The following is a 22,716-nucleotide window of genomic DNA, read 5'->3' as shown; positions in this document are numbered from 1 at the left end:
TCACGCTGACCCCAGCCCCAGGAGATCAGTCCCTCTGCTCTGCTGATGGCCAAGCTCCCAGCAATGACAGAATTCTCTGCCTGGTGCAAAGAACCCAGGAAGCACAAACTTCCCTCTGGAACCAACCTTCCTCCTGCAGCTCTGACAGCCAGAACAAAGGCAAGGATCTGTGCCAAGCAGGAGACAGTAAGCATGGTGGGATAAGAGCTAAACCCCAGTTCCCTGTGCAGGTGTGGGCAGCCTTCAGACAGCTGTTCATTCCATTGATGAATTCCTGCAGCGCTTTCCTGGGAGCTCACAGGGCTAGGGAATGTGTGGGGGATTTTTGGTGGTGGTGTGCAGGTAAGCATGAGTAGGAACCAAGTCTGAATACCAGTAAGTAAGAGAAAGCTAATGAAGTAAAACACAAATATTGCTTTTAAAATCATTTTCACCTGTTCCTGCACAAGACAAGTTGGCATGCCTCCAACTCCTGCAGTCTCACTACATCTTAAAAAACCAAGCAGAAAAAATTTTTTTAAGTGCTAACACTTTCACAAAAATTGTAAGGTTGTAAAGGTAACCTGTTTCTTAACCTTGTACCAATCTGCATTACCTACCAAAATGAGAGCTGTGCTCTTTTCACTCAGACTGTATGCACAGTGTGAATTAATTTCTTTTTTTGGCCAGGTTACTATATCATTTAGAATAAGGTACTGCACAATTTTCCCGGGTGTTTGTTACAGCAATAAATAAAGAAGCATAGCTATGGTATATATATATATATACCATATATACAGCAATAAACAGGAATATGGAACAGAAATTATTATTATTGAAGTTATTATTATTGCAAAAAGGAACAAGAGCAACGGTAGGTTGAAAGTGAATACCTCTAAACTTGGTTTAAAGTACTAATGGTCTTTTAAACATATTTTTGTGAATTGAGATTGTTAGTGACTCTTTTTCCTGATCTGGACAAGGTCTGTCAATGAAATATTTTTTAGAAAGATCAGGACAACTTATAGCCATTTCTACCATGAACATCATCTTGCAAATGAAAATTTCAAATTATTTCTCTCACCCACTTCCTAAAAGGAAAGCACTTTTGCTACGCAGACAGTTACCAACATGTGCAGTTCATAACTTGCTAGAGCACTTCAAAGGAACCTTAGTGACTGATTCTGGTTATTTTCTTCTCTACAAGGAGGAACAAAAAATCCTGATAGCTTCAAATCAAAGATGTTCGCTTTTCTCAAAATGTTCACCACTGACATTCTAGTCTCCAAACTTGCATTAAAGCAAAACCCTTCCTCTAAAAATTCCACTTCTACTGTTCAAACTGTCCTTTACTTATACTGAAATAAAAGATGTTGTGCTACAAAATATAGTTTCAGTTACCATTTTGCTTTATTTTTATGCACTAGATGGTTTACAGGAATTCAGTCTACTAAAAGTCAGCTCAGTTAAAATGATAACTTTACCAGCACTTGAATCTGCCTCTTATTTTAAGCTTTATAGCTCCCCTTTTTTCAATCAAATGCCTTCCAGCCATTCTAAACCTTTTTGGGTCAAAGTTTCCTGTACTCTAAAAAGCTACAGATGAAGCTGGTGCTTTATAGCATTATGTTATCAACTCATCAATTTTTTATAATTACTTCCAGTAGTCTGCTCCCATCACTCCACGTCGAACTATTTGCCTGGGGCCACCACTCAGAACACTGTTATTTTAAAGCATATGTGGGCAAGACTTTGCTCTTTCTTAGCCAAATTTTTTTTCACTTGCATTTCAATTTTTTTGCTTAGTCATCCATAAACAGGACACTATTAATAGTACTTCTGAATAACAAGTAAAAATGTACAGTATTGCAATATTGCTAACGTTTCAGCTTCACATTTACAAACATGGCTCAGTGCAATAGGTGCAAGTCAGAAACAAGTAGATTCCCAAAAACAATCCATACTTTTTACTGCAAACTACCCCATACAGGTCTTGTTAAAAGGATCAAGCTTCAGTGGGAAGGCAGAAATCATGAAAAACAGAGCAGTGAAGGCATACGTACTTCAAGCAGTGAAAGTGAAGGAGACTCATGCTTAGCATCAGGAAATAGCAAATAAAAATCAGCATTGATCCAGAAGTCATTACTCACCAGCTCAGCCCTTGCTCACAGAGAAACAGGACAGCAGGTGTTCTTTGTTGACTCCTAAACAGCTAAGTTGTAATTTTTATTCCTAATGCACAGGTTACTAGAGACCTGAACAAAAATATTGCTACTCTGCACAGCCCATTACAGAAGCAAACTTTGACTTCTGCTCTCCAGCCTGACAGTTAGTCATCCCTGCTTTTGAAAATGTGTGTGAACTGGCATCCACCTTCCTACACACACTGTACTGGGATGTATAACGCCATACGCTAAAATCCAAGCGTTTTTGCACTTCTACACCCGCTTCCTGGCACAGGAATTGCAGATATCACCTACATTTTATTCAACAGTTAAATTAGCCAATATAAACCATATTTGATAACCTACGGCTCCTGAACTTCCTAAAAGAGACTGTTGCTCTTGCTCATGTCAAGGCACCCCCAGCCACAGCAATCAGTGAGCCAGCACAAAGGACACACGGCTGTGCAGCCACCCCTCGTGGTGCCAGCAGCACTAAGGGAATGCTGCCACCATCTCATGGCCCTGTGCCACTGGGAGATTTCCCAATATCACTGAAGTTGTGATGGCCCCAAGAACTGAAATTATTTGCTTTCATTCATTAATTCTGATGCTGGCTGAGAATACCTTGGTGCATTTTTGTGCAAAATTACAGTAATCCCATGCTTGAGTTCCATCAATCCGGAAACCATATACATCTTCATTTACGTAAAATCACACTTTAATAACAACTATTAAAGGCACAAATGTGAGATTGGTTAAGGATGGCATTTTGCAGAGTCACCTTCCTTAAGATGCTTTGTTGTCATTATATTACAAAAGTTCCGTATTGCTAAAGTTTTGTACCTCCTTGATGTTTCTCGTAGGCAGCTCCTCTAAGCACTGACTCTTCCTTCTTCTCACAGCAGCCAACTGACTACAGTTCCCCTCAACCAACCAATCCACTCTTTTATAACACTCTTCTTATTATTGGCTACAGCTCTGGCCTGGTAAAGTCAGGCCTGTTGCCAATCTCTAATAATTGGCTCAGCTGCAACTCCTTAAGGGCTAAGATTACTTTCTATACTACCTTTATTTTCTTATATTCTATCTCCCTACAATGTATTTTCTGGTTAAATTATTTCATTTATATCAAGCCCTCCGAGCTTACTGTGACCCCACTTCCAGCCAGTCAGCAAAAGCAATAAACAAAGAAGTTTTGCACAGCACATCTCCCTTTTCACTTAACTAACAGAGCCCTCATCCATAGATTGTTAGCCCTTACCTGGGCTACTTCTCCCATGAAAGTTAATGAAAACCTTGAGAGGTGTGAACTGCAGTTGCTAAGGCACCATGCCTGTCTGGACATCCTGGAGTCACTCCTGCACTGGGACTGAGGCCCCTTCTCACCTGTGCCCTCCACACTCACAGCCAGACCAGGTCTCTTCACCGGCTCCATCCCGGGATCCCCACAGGAGAGCCTCAGACATCACGACCCTTAAAATACTTTATTCATGGTGCAATAAGAAAAAGAGCAGCTCCAGTCTGGTGCCTGCAATGAGGAGCCCCAAACAAAGGAACCCCTGGGTTTTTATACCCCCACAGTGCGAGTGCTTGACAGTCTGGAGTCCTCATCTCCTGCTGTGTCTGCGCTGGTCACCTGCATTACCTGACACAAGGACGTCACCACTGCGTGTCACATTCTCCAAGCAGCTCTAAAAAAGTAGCTTGCTAAACAGATCTGGGATTTCTGTGCCTGTGTCTCATTTTCCCTTGTGGTGAGTTGTTTCTTACACACATTGCTAGTGACTCTCATAATGCTGCTGCTTAGGCCCCAGACCAGCTATGGAGGATGAGCACTGTCCGCCTCCACTGGGGTTTTTATTGTGTAGAGAAGGCTCCAAAAAAAGAAAAAATGGGCCCCATTATACTTACCAAGGAAGAAAGGAAAATATATCTTTTCCAAAAGATATGGTTCAATAAAAATCAGACAAAGAACTTCTGTGCAAAAAGGAAATAGCAAAGACAACACCACCATGACACGTGGACTGTGTGTCAGAGCACACATTCAAGAATGTGTTCACCTACCTTATGCTGTGTCTCCACTAATAACTACGTGCATGAATAAGACACATACAAAATGTGCCAAAACAGTGGTAAAAGAGGCAGCACCTCAAATTAATCTTCTAAAATTTTACCCTCTGAAATGCAGTCATTTGGTGAAATTCACTTATTAATTCTAATGTTTAAATATGGAGTTAGAGTAAGGATGCTCTTGTGTAATACTGTAAATTAGGAACCTTTATAAATAGCTTCTCTTTCATTACTCTGTGGCTTCCAGTGAGGTGCCAAGGATCAGCAAATAAGTAAATTAGCTGCAGATCATAAAAAAAGAAATAATTAGCTTTGTAATAGAAAAAAATGTCTGTAGTTAGTGTAGGATGCTAAAGCCAATTTTAGCTTCATTAATCGAAGTAGTTATTCAGCACCCATTAATTCAGTACCCAGAATTTACAAGTGCCAACTAATCAATAAAAACAAATGAATATTGATACGGCAGGACTTGTGCAATGTTGTATTCGTAGTGCCCCTGAGGCAAGCTAGATCCTACATGGACAGATCATACACTGGTGCAAAGGCTAAGGCCCTGCATGCAGAAAGCCTCGGTGGTGGGGGATCAGGGAAGGAAGGTGAATATTGATCCCCGTGCTCCTGATGGGGTTGCACAGCTCTGCTGGGACTGAGCCCAGACGTGGATTACCTTTCCAGCAGAGCCCGGGGCTGTTCCACAGCGCTCGGCCAACGTCCGTGTGTCAGGGAAGGGCTTCCTCCTGCCAAGGGTTCCAGCACTCCCCTCTCGTGCACTGAAAGAGAAAGAGAAAACCTCCCCTTGTTATCAGCAACAACACAGCTCTGTAAGCTTGGAGTACTGCCCGACTCACTGCTCTGCTCTCAAAATGATAGGAGAATTAGAATAAAAGCAGATTTTTTTTACTAAATTTAAAAAACAAAAGGAACCCCCAAAATCTAATCAAAACTAATCAATGAAAACCCCAGGCCAAATAATGTCATACAGAAATTTTATGACAGCTATCAAATGAAAAAATCACAGTCAGCACCTTGATCAAATGTTAGATTTCCTCTGATACATATAAAACAATGTAAGGACATAATCAGATATTCCAAAAAACCTGTATTACTGCAAAACTGCATGAAACACTCAGGGTCTCAGAATTTAAAGCAGGAGTGTTTGTACTGAGAGACTTGGGCTGGTTTTATTTAAGGATATATGAGAAATAATTAATGGTTTTTGTCCCAAAATACGCGACCAGATAATGGAATGTCAAAATAAGCATTATTTGATGAAAACCACATAATTTAAAAAACCTGCTTCACTTTGTTATTACTTTTTCCCCCACATATTTAGTTGGATTAAATTTGGCTTGAAACGGCCAAATCTGATCATTTACATGTAATACATGTATTGTACTGTTGTTCATGAAAAGAGAAGGAAAACAATACAGAAAAAAAAATCTGTTTTCTATAAGATGGATACCCTTCATGACTTGTTTTTCAAAATGTTTGTTTCAATGAATTTACCCTCAAGAAAACATTCTCTCTAGAGTTTAAATCAGATTATTTAAACAAAATTATTTTCAAGATTGCCTAGTAAAAAACATTTCAGCCCTGCCTACTCTACTGTTTGTCTTCACCTGGGCTTTTATTTTCTGTTCTCCTTGTTTTGGCTCAGAACCTGGATTTCCAGGCTGATTTGTCAGCAGTGAGGGTGACTCAGTGAGGTGACATTGTTCAGTTTCCTGGGCTGCCTTCCAGTCCAGACTATGAAGAGATTTTAAACTGTCTCACTCCCCTTAATTGCTGATTTAAAGGGATACACAAAGTGGAACTTCTGATAAAAAATACATTCCTGCAAAGTCTTTTATTTCTCAGATTTTATAGTACCTAAAACAGAACTACCTAAGCACAGTCATTTGGCCTTGGTCAAAATGATTGAGCTTATACAAAAGCATTGATATCAGTGAAACAAACAGAAATAAGCAAATAAAAGATTTCCTGATGCTTCAAGCTATTTTTCCTTGGGATCCTATACCCTCTCTCTCTTGCTGTTAAAATTGGCCCTTCCCTCAAATCACAATTTTTTTTCATTTTCAAAGCAATTGACCTGCCTGAAGATTTCACTGCACACCCGATGTACACACCCAACAGCTTTGATTTTCTGCACCACTGTGCTGGTTTTTAACTGGGATACAGTTTGCATGACCTCTTGTTCATTCAGGATTTTACAGTCTAAGTTAGTTTTGGCACAAACTATTCTTCAATGGCTATTGTCAGGTCATTAACTGTGATAAGGATAAAGATATTTATGTACATATGAACTTCTCAGGCAGCCTGGTCAGCAAATCTTACTTATTAGTACTAGCTATGTATGGATTTGCCAGCACCACAGAGTTTAATCAGGATTTTTAGGTAGCTGTGATTGGAGACCAGTTCCCATGACTGGGTTCATTGGGGTTTTTTAAACAACAAGAATTGACACCTCTGACCTCAACCTCCTTAATTTGATGAGCATTGTAATCTGTCTTTAAAAAGACCACTTTTGTTTAAATAAAGGCTTTCAATTTGTGCCTGGAAATAATGCAACCAAAGGAAAAAGAACACAATCTTGACTTGAAATTCCAGTGTTTCGAGATGATATAAGAGCTGATTCTGTTGCTAAACGCTGGTATTGAAATTAAGACTGATGAGTAAGTATTAGAAGAAAATAACTTTGAGTTACATGCAATAGCATTTAATTGCATCATTTAAATTCTTCAGCATTTCAATTTTATATTCATTCAGGGTTTTCCATAATTAATTTGCACATTTCCAGAATGCATTAGGATGAAACTTTTAAATGGCTGGATGGTTATTAATGGATGACATAAATATATTATTCATTGTTTTTGGTTGTCATGGTAAACAGCACCGAGTACTTCTGACTGAATATTAAATTAAACATCATCCCGTGAATTCAAAAGCAAAATGCATCCCAAGTAATAATTGGTTGAAATACAGAATACTCAAGGTGTCATCTTTTATGCAAAGCCCTTTCTTTAGGATTTTTCCTCCTGAGAAGCTGAGAGGCCTCAGGAGCAAAATGTAAACAATGATTCTCTGCTGCTGTGGAATGCAACAGGTAAATCTGTGGGTGGTCTCATGTGGTTGTTTCTAATTAATGGCCAATCACAGTCAGCTGGCTCAGACTCTCTGTCCAAGACAGAAGCCTTTGTTATCATTCCTTTCTATTCTTAGCCAGCCTTCTGATGAAACCTTATCTTCTATTCTTTAAGTACAGTTTTAATGTAATATATATCATAAAACAATAAATCAAGCCTTCTGAAACATGGAGTCACATCCTCGTCTTTTCCCTCATCCAAGAACCCCTGTGAACACGGTCACAATTTCATAATAAATACTCTGTAACAAAATGTTAAAAATGGCTAATATCACACTTTCCTTTTCCCTAGAAAATGGCAGGATCACCCAGGCAAAACTGAATTTCAAGCAGCCAACCTTTTCAAAGATGTCAACACCAGCAGATCTACTCCAGTCCAGAAATACATTCTCAAAGCTCTGATTACCTAAGCAATACTAAAACCTGCAGCCCAACTGAATGCTGCATTGGAGAATAATGGCATTTATACCAAAAAGCACCAGAGAACATGCGTGAGAAGATTGCCTCAGAGAAGCTCCACTGACTCAGGAACAAGCCATTTTTAAACCTCTTACATCACACAGTCTCTAATGAACAATCACCCTCTCACCGCCAGTTTTATGCCCTCACTTTTCTCCTTTAGAGGATGGCCAAATATTTCCCCAAGCTGCCACTTCTGGCCCATCAATCGATCCAGCAGTTTGGCATTGACACAACCAAGTTCAGCAGTGCTTCGAAGTTTCCTGTGTGACGATGGCCTGGGTGCTGTGGCTGCAGGGAAAGCCTTTCCCTCACGTGTGGCTGCACTGCTCGAGCAGCCTTCAGGGACACCCACAGCTAAAGCCAGAGAGCTGTTCCTTACATTCCTCATTTCTCTTCTTCTCCTCCTTTTGGCACCACCCCCTGCACTTCCCATGTCCACACTCCTGACCTACTCCACCTACAAGTGACTGTTGTGGTTTCTGTGCACAGGAAATGGATTCAGCAGACCTAGAGTGCAATGCCACTGCCAATCTGCACAGGTAACACTGGAGGGATGAAATGGTTACACGTTAAGCTTTCACACAAAATTGTCTCACCAAGACTCTCCAAAAAGGCTTTCCTGAACTAGGGGATTCCAACATGGAATTCATGGACAGGGTTTCAAAAGGACATTACATATCTGTTAGTACACAGTAAGGTTTTTGACAGAACCAATAAACCGAGGTAGACCTACTTTGCAACACATGAATTTTAACCCAAGTTTTTGTTTTTTGTGAATGAAAAGCAGAGTATTAAACCCAGTTATCAGTATAAAATTGATCTAAAGGTTTTTCAGAACCTGAGAGAGTATTACAAATTTCATAAGATCTTTCCTCTACAGTTAGATGAAACTCATACTCTAGACCAGACAATTTCTTCTCTGGAAACTTTTCAAATCTAGCAAGAACTTTTGAAAACACACTGGAATTATGTAGAATGTTAGGTCAGCAACATGCAAGCAAAGAAAAACAAACAAACAAACAACCCAAACAACCCAAACCTTCTTTCCACACACACTCATAGACCACAGTAAACTTCTTTAAGAGTGAGGAATTACCACAGACTTTTAAAAATAAGCTTTTTGCTTTAAACTAGCAGCCTTCCCCTCTGTTCTGTGCTCATTAGGAATGCAAAGAAAACACATCTCACAGTTCCATCAGCACAGAGCTAAACTGAACTGGTTAAACGGCTGGGCAGAAGCTTCCCATGTTCCTACACTGGTATTTCCAGCTGTGTTTCCCATGTTTGGGACACATACAAGGAAAACGATGCCTTGAACGACAGGGAAGCTTTAGAGTTACTAAAAGCTTCCTTGTATCTGCTGTTAGACACAACGATCTATCAGTGTAGCACTGCAGCTCATTCTCCTGAACCTGGACCAGGAGCTCAGGGCAAAAGTGAAGAGACAGCACAAAAAAGAAAAGCACACATTTATTTGGAATTAGAGCAACGCCTTGGGGTAAAACAACCTACTCCATCTATCATTAATACCTCAGCTGCTAGAAACAAGTGCCAGTTTTATATACCAAGATAGTACTTTCATTAATATCTGGGAAATCTAAGAGGTGCTGGGGAATGCTTAGGTCAGGAAATGACATCTGGCTGGGAATCATCATGAATAAAACTACCCCTTTAAAAAGTAAAGTTAGCTGGGTCTGAATGGAGAAAAATCACAAATGCAGAATATAATGGGTAAAACACTAACAGAGATGTTTGAGAAGCAATCAAAAGCAAGAGCACATTTTTAAATATGTGAAAAGCAGCCAGACTGAAGTAAAAAGGATTTGCTTGCAACACCATCAGAGAAAAATGGGACATGCAAACCAATTCCTTGTCTTTTACTAAAGATGAGAGCCTGTGAGACTGCAACAAAGCAACTCTGCCATGAAACTGCCACAGACTGCTGCAGGTTCAGACTGAAAATGGGGACAATTGGGGTTTAAGTAAGATGATTCGTAAACCATGTAGAAGAAATTTCCTAGAATCCTCCAGACTTCTAACTATAGAGCAGTCATTAAACGTGCAGGAGATGGATAATAGACAGCACGTGTCAAAATGTATTGGTTAAATTACTTAGGAAAGCAAACATTGCATAAGATAGCATTTGGTGTTGGAGATGCTAAGTTAGATTTAAAGCGGATTGTCAGTTTCTGCTTTTCCCCAGTTCTTCAAGTTTTTAAAATAAAATTCATGCTTTATAAATATAACTTGCTTTACGAAACACCCCACAGAATAAACACCTGCACACATTCTATAAATCAACCCATTTCTTTCTTAAGTTCCACACCAATGCTGCCATGGTATTTCTCTGTTCCATTTCAACAGTTTTCTACAACAAAGAAACCCATTCACACTTGTTCTAGCAGACTTTGCACAAGCAATGCAAATCATTGTTATCACTCTCTTTATATTTTCTCAGAGCTTACTTAGACTGAGAATCTAGTGATGCCAACTTGGTTTTAAACCACTTTTTTGTGCTGATTGGCCTTCTACCATTTGAGGAACAGTTCTTATATTTGAGAAATATTGGAAAAGATTCTCCTGAAATATTCTAAGAACACCTGAAAGGCCGTTCTGTTCGTTGTGTTTAACAAGGCTTTCTGAGGGTGTTTTATTTTGGTTTGGGGTCTGAGGGAGGCACCCCACGGAAGGGTTGGTTCACCCTCACCTCCGTCAGGACGGACCCGGCTCCCCCCGCAGGGCTCTGAGGAGGCTTTGGGGGCCAAACTCAAAAACAAACCAAAACAAAAATCCAAACACACAGAAAAAAAAAAACCGCACAAAAAGATAGCAAAAAAAATTAACTTGCCATGCGCAGACACCCGGAAGTCTCCGCCGGTCCGTGTCCATCTGTTCGCCGACCCGGAGGCGAGGCTGAGGGCGGAAACGCTGCCCCCTCACGGCTTCCCGCCCGATTTCAGGCCTCTGAGGGCGGGAAGAGCCCTCCCCTCACGGGTGCCCGCCCTCAGAAATCCTCAGCAGGGTGGGGAGCTGTGCGGCGCAGCTGTTCCTCGGTCTTTTGAGGACTTCTGCGGGGGTGGGCGGCAGCTGTGAGCGGGCGGTGTTCCGTCCCTTTTAGAGGCTTTTTAGCTCCTTTGCTCAGTGCTGCTCGACTGTGAGGGTGTGGCTGGGGCCCCGTTCCTCACGCCTGCCGGAAGGTGCTGGCGGGCTCCGGCAGCTTGGTGGGTCTTTGTTCGCTGGGAACGCGTGCGGCTGGCAGGTGCTTCTTCCGTCCTGTTTCTCAGGAAAGTTATGTTTCGTGTTTTAAGAGGAGAACGTCTCTGAGGGGGTGTTTACGGCCCGCCCGTGCTGCTTCCCCTTGCGGCTCCTTTGCTTTTGGCTGTGGCGCGGGGTGAGGTGTGAGGTAATACTTTCCTTTCTGCTTGTGGTTTTATATATATGCCTATTATTTTTCAAGTACTTGTATATATATCTGTATATGCTGTACATGTGTACATACATTTATGCTTGTCAGTCTCCGAGGCTGGCAAAAATACTCTGCTGAGCACTTTCAGGGAGGTGAGGGTTAACCCTGCTTGTGAACCTGATGTGTGAGGGATAATTGTTTCACTTATCTCATATACTTAATAACAAGCAGGAAAAATGTGTTTGTGCTGTGTAAGATGATCTAGATACATTTTTATGGTTTGAGTAATCTGCTGATCTAATTACAAGGTAGTTAAATCATATTAGAGAACTGCACATTAAAAATCTCCTCCAGTAATGTAGCCCTTTGCCCATGAGGGTGAATGTATCTTCATTAAAAAATATTATGTTTCTTTTACATTTTACAGTGTAAACCAAGAAGCGTTATTTTGGTTATTTTGGCCACTCTGCAAAAGTAAACATAACTAAAATAATGTGTTTTACCGTGTTCAGTCTGGATTTAATATCTCCCTTGCTCCTTAAGTAAAAGTGAGGTAAAATGGCAAGAGCTTCTGTCTCTAGGATAGATCTATTATTAACTCTGCTCCTGATGTCCTTGATAGTGTTGCGAGCCTGAAGTTGTCATTACTGGGTAGCAAGGGTATAAATGCTCTATGATATGCAGATACTCATTTCTTCCATCCACCAGCTCAAATCAAGGTTAACAACAGAGCCTACTAGAGAATATGTTGCAGTGTATTATTTTGGGGCAGAAAGGGCTCTGAATGGGTAACAGCTTTAGACTTTGCTCCTTCTGAAAAATACAGCATTAGCTGCTGTATTGTTTATTTGGTGGTGGACTAAATACTCTTTAAGGGCTCCTTCCAAACCAAACTACTCCATGATTTCCATCAGTGCTATGCTTGCAGTGGTGTAATCTTAACAGTGTATTTCTTTTTTTTTTAGGGCTGAACCAGTGCTCACCAGGATAAAAGAAAACAGGAAAAGAGTAATTTCTCCATCATTCGATAACATTAAGTATGATAATTTTGAAATAGAGGAGTATCCCCTCTCAGCACAAGGCTTTGACTGGGAGCTGTGGTGCAGGTATCTGAACCCTCCTAAGTCCTGGTGGAAACTGGAGAACACAACTGCTCCAATAAGGTAATAAATAACTAAATTACAGTGTCTAAAAGCTCTCCTGGGTGTGACAGGGGGCAAGTGGGCTCAGCTGTGTGATAGGTTTTACTGACTGTAAACTTCAAATACTTAAATGTCCTTGATGCCTACACAGTCATCAAGAAAACTCCTGTTTTCAGTAGATGTTTTTAAAGGAAACTTTTGTTTTCAGTAGATCTTTTTAAACAGGTTTCCTGCCCAAGTGGAGTGGTAGGCAGGGCTGCTCAGCAGCACTCTGTTCTCCAAATGTCTTGCCTGCTAATTTAGTGCTTACGGGCCAGAAATGGAATTTTCTTTGCAGTTACGTTGCATAAGCAGAGCTGACCTGACAGCTGTGTTCTTTATAGTGTTGTCACATAGGTGCACAGCTGTGCTGTGTCCCAGGAGTTAATGTCTGGTCAGTGACACTGTGAGCAAAGGCTGCATTGGGTCCTTGCTTTGGGACAGTCTGGGTCTGCACTTTGTTCCCATGTCCAGAGTGTTGTCAGACTGGTACAGAACAATCCCTTTGTCTCAGGGAGGGGAGTAGTACCCTCTGAACCCACTGAGCAGCTCTGCTGAGAGTACAGGCCTTGCTTGTAGACACACATTCATTCCAAGGAGGGCACTGGTACCTGTGCTCCAGCTCCCTGCAGAAAGGAAGTGTGAATGCTGTTCTTACCTCCTGAAAGCAGAACCTCAAACAGCACTGGCAGCTGTTTTTCATCCAGCAGCTATCTTGGCAGGCAGGCACTTTTCTCAGGTTCTGTCAGTTTAACACCCTCTGAACTGCACTGACCTATGAACAGAACCTAGAATTGGAAAGCAGGAGATAAAAATTAACAGGTTTGCCAAAGACAAACGTGAAAAGGGGTTAATTTCCACAGCATTAGAAATAGTTATTGCTGTTAATGAACTCTGTTGACACTATAAAAATGTTCCTGTGAAGACAGGTTGAGAGAGTTTGGGTTGTCCAGCCTGGAGAAGAAAAGGCTCCAGGGAGGTTTACAGCACCTTCCAGTACCTAAATGGTGATTCCAAGAAAACTGGTAAGGGACAGAAGTAGGTAGTGATAGGGCAAGAGGGAACAGCTCTAAACTGACAGAAGGCAGGGTTATGTTAGGTATTGAGATGAAATTCTCTCTGTGAGTGTGGTGAGGCACTGGAACAGGTTGCCAGGGAGGTTATGGATGTCCATTCATGGAGGTGTTCAAAGCCAGGCTGAATGTGGGGCTCTGAGCAACCTCATCTGTTTGAAGATGTACCTGCTCATGGCTGGGGTTTGGAATGAGATGATCTTTCAAGTCCTTTCCAGCCCAAGCCATTCTATGATCCTGTGATTAATTATACAGAGTAACCATTATGATTTTTAAAATTAAAAGTAGTGAAACACAAAGTAATGACTTTTCCATTTTACCCCCAAACTCTGTTCCACATGAGGACTGGGCAGTGCATGTACTTTATGAATTTCAGGTTTGTCCCCTAACTCTTTCCCTGGCACATTTTTTAATTCAGTGCAATATGCTGCATGTGTGTGTTGGATAATTAAAACAAGCACACCAACAAACAAAGCCATGTGTCTTGATGGATGGTTTCTATCTGCCTCCATTATTCTTTTAGAATTATAGCAAAGGGAAGCAGGTGCACTGAGAAACACTTAAAAACAACAACAAAGGCAAAAGGACCTTATCATAAATGAAGCATAAGTTTTGTATTGATGTTAACTGCTATTTTCTTCATTAATAAATACATCAAAGATGGTCTTTCATTGTTATAAAACGGGTACTATAGCACTTGGAGGCATTAATACATAGATTTCTGTAGAACTGTACAATTTGTGATTAAGACAGCCTATGATCTGTTTGAAAGCAGATGTGTCCACTAGCTGTAGCTTGAGTGTTCTCCATAAAAGCAGGGTGATTTCTCCTGTACTGCTAATTAATATCTTGTCATTACCAGAGTGCCAGCATAATAATCTGAAAAGACATATTTATTTCTTGCAAATGTGGATTATAAGGTAGGAGAAAAATGAAAAGGCTAAATGACTCTGTATCCTTCTCTACTCATAAGGTGAAATTGTACCCTCTGTGGCTGAACTCTTACCTGACTAAAATTTGCTCTGTATAGTAAAAATTGGTTGGTTCCCACCATGACATAGGTAGAGTTTACTGATCCAGTAAAGCTATGTGATTTGTTTAGGTTTGGCTCAGGATAATGGACTAATGTTATGCTGGTAAAGGCAGGCTTTGCTTGATTCTGTATTAAAAAAATGTATCTGGATGGTCCTATTCAAGAAATAATCTCTTTCTTTAGGTAAGCTTACAGACACAAGTTTTTAGCTCTAGCTGAACCTGGCTTCTGGCTAAACACACAGAACTGCACATCATTTGCAATTGTCACAGGCAAGAGCCTTGAGGACTTAGCAAGGACAGAGGCTACACTGGCTGGTGCCCCAGAAACAAAACTGGGGCACCTGGATCTCACACTACTAGCACTGAAATCCTTACTGCTCTGGTGAATATTTATGTCCAATAATTTGACTCTAATTTCCTTCAATGGTGCTCATTTCACTTTAGAATTAGGAATGTCAGAAGGCAAGGCTCAATAAAGCTCTTTGAGAAATACTTTCTTAAGAATCTGTTTTGCTGCATCATTTTACCTAGCAATGATAAATACAATCTGTGCCTGAAAAATAAAATTCTTCATAATTTATCTGCTAATTTTGGTTGCTGATGATTTATTCTTCCAGAAGTCCTGCACTGCTTGGATGCTTCATAGTGGACAGAGAATACTTCCAAGAGATTGGATTGCTGGATGAAGGCATGGAAGTATATGGAGGAGAGAATGTGGAGCTTGGAATCAGGGTAAGGAAGGCAAACAATTAGCCCATACTGGTGGCTTACATTTAAAATATAGCTTACTTCTTATTGCAGAGGGGGAAAGCAGTCCAAACCATGGATGAGGAGATCCACAGCTCTGCAGACATGTACATTTATTTGAGGAGAGAGGAGGGAAAAAAGAGCAATAGCTCTCTTCACAGAACTTAATCTGGGACAAGGGTAGATGTGTAGAATTTGGGATTGTTCTTTCAACAGAGTTTTGCAGAGTTGATAGCTAAATTTCCCTGCTTACCTGTGGTCCCAGACTCAGTAAGAACAGTTTCTCACAGGTGTGATGAGAAAAACCTTTCTAGATTACTTGGTTTATTTAAATTAGGAAAATCACTGTGGAGCAAAGTAGAATATAGGGGCATTTATGCTGCCTTCCAGACAGAAGGGAATTAAGGTATTCATAATGTGAATATATTGTGAGTGCATATATTTTCTTTTTCCATTGTACACTCTTCACCTGTTTACTATAATGCAGTATTGTGTGTGATTTGTGTACTTCTTTCTGTATCTCTTCACAGTTTAACACCTTTCTGTTCTCTTTGAGAATCTCTCAGGTTTTTGATAAGGGTGGAATTCCTAGGTAGATAATGGTAGTGAAAAATGGGGTGGTGTGTTATAAAAATAAATTGTGAGCCCTGCTAGGAAAGGTAAGGGAGAGGTAACATTGTGTTTTGAGCCTTTTAGCTGCCAGAATATCAGCATACCGTTGTACAATAGCAAAAAAAGGGGAACTTACTGTAAGAATATATAATTATCTCCTGAGACAGCAAGATAGAACACAAAATACTCATTTTTATTTCTGGCTTCTTGAAATTCTTTTTCTTCTGCCTGTTAGAGATAAAGAGGTTTTTCAGCCAGAGTGAAGCACAGACCCTCTTTCAGCTTTCTCTCTCCCTCTTTCACTTTTTCAAGGAAAGGGAGAGAGAAATGCAAGGCTGCTTCTTTTAATAACATTGTTCTTCTCACTGTAAGGGCCAGAGAGCTGCCTTCTGCTCCCAAAAACTTATTTTGCAGCTCAGTGTTGCAATGAGTTGAAAATTACCATCACTTTGATTTTTCTGTTCTTTTTCCAACTGACAAAACATTATTGTTTCCTCATGAGTGCAAGGAGTTGTCTCTGGGTTTGCATCATGAGATGTCTCCTGTCTGGGCTGCAGCACTTAGCCTTGGAGGAGTTGATGTTGGTATGTTGGTAGACAAGGCCAGAGAGACACAATCTCTGCATAATTGAAATTTTGGAGTATGCTGGATCACTGAAATAAGGCCTGACACTGCTCTGATTTCCTTATGGCTTTTTCTCTGGCTCCAGGGAAGCAGTGCCTGACCTACATAAAATACTCTCATCTGTAACAGAGTGTAGTGTGCAAGGTAACATAATACGTGCTTCCTTATCTGAATTTATGCTGGCTTGGATCTGCCTGTATGAAAACAAATTCCAGAGCTGTAATAAATTACAGATTGTTTAACAGTTTATTAATGCTCTTCTGACAATCCTCAGTGTGTCTGAGATCATCCAAGGGTGAGACTCAGTGAGGGGAGACCTCAGTGTGGTCTTCAATATCCTCACCAGGGGAGGTGGAGGTGCAGGCACTGATCTCTTCACTCGCGTGGCCAGGGGCAGGACCCAAGGGAATGGCCTCCAGCTGTGTCACAGAAGGTTTAGGTTGGATATCAGGAAAAGGTTTTTCACTCACAGGGGTGGTTGGGCACTGGAACATCTCTACATTACTTGTGGTGCTTTCAGCTGTGGGGCTGCTGATGAGTGCCTTAATCAAAATAGTCATTGTTCTACAAAAACGACATTGTAATTACAGTATTAGTGCAATAAATAATGTTTCCCTTTTAAAATGCTGCTCTCCAATCTGTGACTATGTAGGCTCACTGCACCTCCTCTTTCATTGTCGTTTTCCTTTTTTTAAAGAAGTATCTAGATTTTTTTAGTATTCTGCTGTGTGAAAAGCATTCTCATTCAGGATAATGGACAAGCAGACACTGTCTGTCCAAAATGGCCTGCTAGGGAAATTTTATGCAAAAGCTTGTAAGAGCAAACATCTAGAGGAAGAACTGGAGAGTTTATTTTTGACTGCAGAAATAGCACATGTTAGAATCATTTGAGCTACCTGTTTATCTGAAACACAGTGGGTAGAACATGGTCCCATGTCCATCTATCACTGATTTTGTTCCAGAGGATGTAAAACTTCTGTGAGGAATTAGACCCTGACAAATGGAGACTTTTCCCACTATCCTCACCCAGGAGTTATGTTTGTCACCTCATCATCTGCACAAATATCTAGTTATTTATGTTATAGGAGTGCAAGAAAATCACCAACTATTGGAAACTGTATTTGAAGGATCCATTGCTGGCAAACCATTACAAGCCACAGAGAGCAGGACTTTGGAGGATTGTTCTCTTGATTCTGAATTTGCTTCAGAGCTGCTACTCAGCTCTGTTGGTCTCTGATTTGGAATACTGTTTTAACTTCTAAGATTTTTACCCTTGTCTATGGATTTGCAACAGCATTTGTAAAATTCTAAACATGTATTATTAAATAAATATTAATAGAAATCTTTTGCCTTGAGCTAGAAGCTGGCAGATGAGTTCAAAACATGAATGGATTTGATTCTTAGAAGAAACTCTTTACTCTTCAACCAAATGTTTTCTTGTAAATCTGTTTATTTGCCTCATAAGACAAAAAAAGGCAGGCTGGTTGATGCAAGACTTAATAGAATCCTCTTTGAGCAGTTCAATCATTTTAACTGGGGTTTAGAAAGATTCATTTACTGTCAAGAAGCATCATATTTATAAACTCAAGTTAGAATGAGTGGTGCTTCTTTTTTGTTCAATCATTCCCAATTGAATGGACTTAAGTGTGCTTTTAAATTACCAGGTTGCATTTGGAGGGCAGATTGGAATCACATTTTCATCCATGTGCCCAAGCAGGAACTGTGTTGGTAACTGCCTTAAAAGAATGTGAGTGTAAGGCTGGTGTTTCTCAGTGTCATTTGGGCTCAGCTTCTGGCTTGGGCCTGCACAAGCAGTTCTTGTGGCCATGGAAGACCCTACAAATCCTCTGCCATCAGTTGCATTCATTCAGCCAGGTTCTGCTTTGCATGGTTCATGTCTGGTTTGCAGTAGGCTTCTTAAAGGCCTCTTCCAATTCCTACTGAAGTCAGAAGAAGATTTTCTATCAAAAGCAACCCTGTAGCAATTCTTTTGTCTTTTAAAGCAGCCTACATGCTTGATAAAGCTCTGGAATATCTGTTACAAGAAGTTATTTGTGCCACTTTTAGGGATGCCCTAACAAATACTCCGTGATTTGCCTCAGGTCCCAGACTAAGTCATCATCAGAGTCCTGGGAATGCAAGCCCAGGCTTTGACTTAGAGTAATTCTGTGTGTCACAAAGACTTTGTGCTTGCAGATGAATTTGTGTTCACTAGGATATAATGGCCCTCTTAAGTGGGTAAGAGGAAAATTTATTAGAAGGTAAAAGCTCTTTAAGGGATTGGGTCTTGTTCCAACTAAATGCTATATCAGGACTTTACATCAGGTGACCCAGGAGGAAAATTGCATTTATAGTTAGACTGAGTGTGGCGCACTACTTTTGTGTAGTATATTTCTGTAGTGAAATTAATTGCTTCATTTCTTGCTAGTCGGGTGGTTTGTCTGCAGACCTTTTGTGAATCTCGTGCTGTTTCTGATGGTGGAGAACTGGAGGAATGCAGTTAATGAATAGAGGTGGAGAAATTAGTTACTTGAGCAAAAAATAGTCCCAGGGTTCTTTGGGGTATTTTCCATACATGAGGGTCCCTCTGTGGCAAAGCAAGCAGATGTGAAGTCTGTCATGGCTCTCTCTGATCTATTGTTTTGGAATTCCAGAAGTTAATATTTGTTTGTTAGTTTTGGGCTGGGTCTTTGGGTCTTACCTATCTTGTCTTTTCTTTAACCTCCTCCCCACAACATGCTTCTGGGATCGTGATTTTTCATTGCTTTTTTCATTGCTTCTTAGTTAAGTGAGTCTCTCCCATTTGGTGCCTAGAAACTGATGGCTGCTTACATGTTCCAGCCATTTCCAGTCCACAATGTGTGTGTGTATCCTGATTGTTTCTCACCTGAGATCTTTCTTACAATATTGCCCTTGGGATAGTGTTCTTTTTGTTAATCACAGGCAAGTGAAGGTACTTACACTTGGCCCCAAATCTCCATATTTATGGGGAAACATGTCACCCTTTTTCCTCTTTACCTGGAAGTTTCCAGCAATTTTACCTGTCAGTGTTCCTAACACAGGCCATAAATGACACGAAACTGTGACTATATTGCATGTAAATAGATGTCTGACTTTATTAAGGAAAGCCTTTGCACAGCTGTCCTGGCCATGGCTGGGGTGGAGATAATTTTGTTCCTAGAAGCTGGTACAGTGCTGTGTTTTGGGTTTAGGATGAGGATAATGTTAAACTGCACCAACAGTGTTCAAGCTCAAGTGAAGTTTCACAGCACATAGGCTACACTGGGTTACATTTTCTCCTTCTCCTTGCCATGCTCTTGTTCTAGCTCCTGCAGCAGCTCACCAGTGCTTTGGCCCTGCCAGCACAGTGGTCTGCCCCACACTGCTGCCTCTGAACACCTCTGCTTCAGTAAACTTTTATTTTCTTTCAGATACAGGGTTAATTTTAATGCTAATCCGTTCGTGATTTGCCCTGCTGCCTCACAAACTGTTTTGTTAGGCAGATTGACGGGCTGGCGTGCCAGTGTGATAAATATGGCCAGGAGACTCCTTTAAAAAGGCCTTTATTACCCGAGGGGTCGCGCACAGCGCCGCTGCTCCCACAGCACGGTGCTGAGGAGGAGGAGGAGGAGGAGTGCAGCAGGAGGGTGCGTGCAGCTTTGTCTCTCAGCAGAGCTGGGGCTTCCACCCTCAAGAGAATCCTTAGGAAGATGATGTTGGCTTGTAGTCCAGGGGTATCACCCAAGCTGAGCACTATTAAAGTTATGGTGGCAGGACGGAATCCGGCTCTGGTCAAGGGTGGGTGATTTAGTGTGGTTCTGGGGGGTTAAAGTCAGAGTTCATGTGCTGGTTTGTTGTTTGGAGAGGGTTCATATAGTTCCCACAGCCTCTCATTTGAATTCAGTCCGGGTGCAAGGCCTGGGAGCAGGGGAGCAGGGGACGTGGTTCCTGACAGGAATGGATACAAATCTAAGGTGAGATGGAAAGGGGCACAAATACAGAGTATGACTGAGAGAGATACAAATACAGGGTAAAATGGTAACATAGAACAACAGCAACTCAAGGCAAGTCCTAGAACTCTGACATTCAATGTTTAACAACAGACCAACACTTCAAATTAAGACCCTATCCACTTCATTAACATCAACTAGCAATTACTTCTCTAAAAAAGAGCTCTCATCTCCAGGGTTTCATTTCTCACACCAAGAGGTAGAAATGTCAGGAAAGGAACCAAGAAGATTGAAGGGATTTTTCACCCAACTGCTGTGTTGTGGGACTGTTTGCATGGAGAGGGAGTAGTGGGCTGTGCCATGTGTGCCTGGTGTCCCTTTCTGTCCTTGCTGCTGGGCCTACCTCCATTGCACTCCACTGAGCAATGGAGATCTTCCCCAAATATGCCTCAGGAAAATGAATCAAGATGTTCCCCATTTTTGCACTTGCAGCTATCATCACTTCTTGTGGTCTTAAAGCCATGTTTTTAGCTTGTTTTCAGTAAGAAGGCCAATATCCTTTGCCACTAGGGAATGATTTGCTCTACAGAAAACATCCTCAGTACGTGATCACAAGTGCTGCCAACAGTACAAGGTTGGTGATGTGTAAAGGCAACGGGCTGAGAAGTCCAAAAATAGAAATATCCTTAGTTGTTACTCTGAGATAACTTTTAAATACTGCTTTTTCATATAATGATTCTCTTTAAATTTTCGTTAAAGCTTTAAATAGAGAGAAGTTTATTTTGCTTTTATCCATTTTGTGAATTAAGAGGAGACTATTTCTAGATTGAAGCCTGAAAGAAAAAGATGGTAAAGATTGACCAAATGTTGCTTCTTACAAGATGTAGCCAATGCTTTTCATAGCTCACACTTTCACCAAGACAAAAAGAATTCCTTAGCAGTGCAAGTGTGGCATAAGCACTTGCCTAGCACCCTGTGTAACCAGCAGTGGCTTATCTGTGTGCACAGGATTATTCCTGAGGTTAATTTTGTTTTGCAAAGTACCTCACTGTGTCAACAATTTGAATCCCAAGATGACACAGACTAAAATTCTCTCTTTACAGGATTGTAATTCCAACAGGTTAAAAAAAGAAAGGCTCTATTGAGAACAAAACAAGTAATTGCCATGCCTCCAAATTCTGCCAGTCATGACACTACTGAGTTTTTTGGCTTGCTCTGGTTTCAGTCACTCCTACATTGGAATAATTGTTTTTCCCTCTGTTCTTATGAATGCCTCAGCAGGTAATCTGCAGCTACAGCATGTGTAATTATACATTACCAGTGAATCAGTTTTGTGGTTTTGCTGTTTCTGGGGAGAGAACATGTTATTAGCTGCTCCCACAGGAAAGAAAAGTATTACAGCAGCAGCTAACATGGGACATCACTATACCCTACAAGGAAGGATGAGGAGGCACTTGGAGATTTCTCACAAGTGTTTTTTCACCAACTGTGCATGTGTAGTTGCACATTACCAACTGGGAAGTAATACAGATATATTTATGTTTTATGAGAGGAAAGTGTTATTTATAGTGGTATGGGAAATAGTAAAACAGTTTAACTCAATATACACTTACACATCAATGGACTCAGGTGAGATGCAAGTTAATTAGTGCATTATTAGCCTCATGTTTAATGCTCTCCTGCACTTTCAAGTCATAGTGTAATTGCCATTGTACCTTCTTATATTCCAAGTCTTCATGGCCTAAGCTGGGAAGATTCCATATTTGTGGCTTTCCTCTAGAATTTAATTTCCTTGAGATATTTTAATATTGCAAGACTGATTTAGTAATCTAACAAAGATTAGAGGAAGACCAGTGAGGGAGAGCAAGGGGTTGTTGTGGTAGTGCAGAAGTGAGTAGATGACTGAGATGGGTTCACCAGGATGGATGCAGCATGTTCAGGTCACAGGTGTGAAGGCCAGACACCTTTATGTGTGTGACAGCACCTTATGTTGTAAGGCAAGGCAGTGAGGCAAAAGACCAGCCTGGCTGAACAGGGAATTCTTCAGGAGCTCTTGCCTCAGTCTTTAATAGTACTGATAGAATTTGGGCTACTGTGCTGTGGAAAGGGACCTGGGGCTCCTGCCAATGGCAAACTGAATGTGGGTCAGCAGTGCCCTGCAGCCAGGAGGGCCAGGCCTGTCCTGAGGCCCAGCCAGGAGGGCCAGGCCTGTCCTGAGGCCCAGCCAGGAGAGCCAGGCCTGTCCTGAGGCCCAGCCAGGAGAGCCAGGC

The 22,716-nt window shown here is 41.1% G+C and overlaps 1 long non-coding RNA gene across 1 annotated transcript; it reads left to right on the top strand.

Annotated features, from left to right (window-relative positions):
- The first annotated feature begins 10,943 nt into the window (after positions 1–10,943).
- On the top strand, positions 10,944–15,227 carry LOC143696638 (uncharacterized). Its single transcript, XR_013186030.1, has 3 exons — positions 10,944–11,221; positions 12,190–12,387; positions 15,131–15,227. It is a non-coding gene; the product is annotated as an uncharacterized LOC143696638 (long non-coding RNA).
- The last annotated feature ends 7,489 nt before the right edge of the window (positions 15,228–22,716 follow it).

The sequence above is a fragment of the Agelaius phoeniceus genome, chromosome W (assembly GCF_051311805.1).
Source record: "Agelaius phoeniceus isolate bAgePho1 chromosome W, bAgePho1.hap1, whole genome shotgun sequence".
NCBI classification, from domain to species: domain Eukaryota; kingdom Metazoa; phylum Chordata; class Aves; order Passeriformes; family Icteridae; genus Agelaius; species Agelaius phoeniceus.
This window is presented reverse-complemented; position numbering and strand designations above follow the sequence as displayed.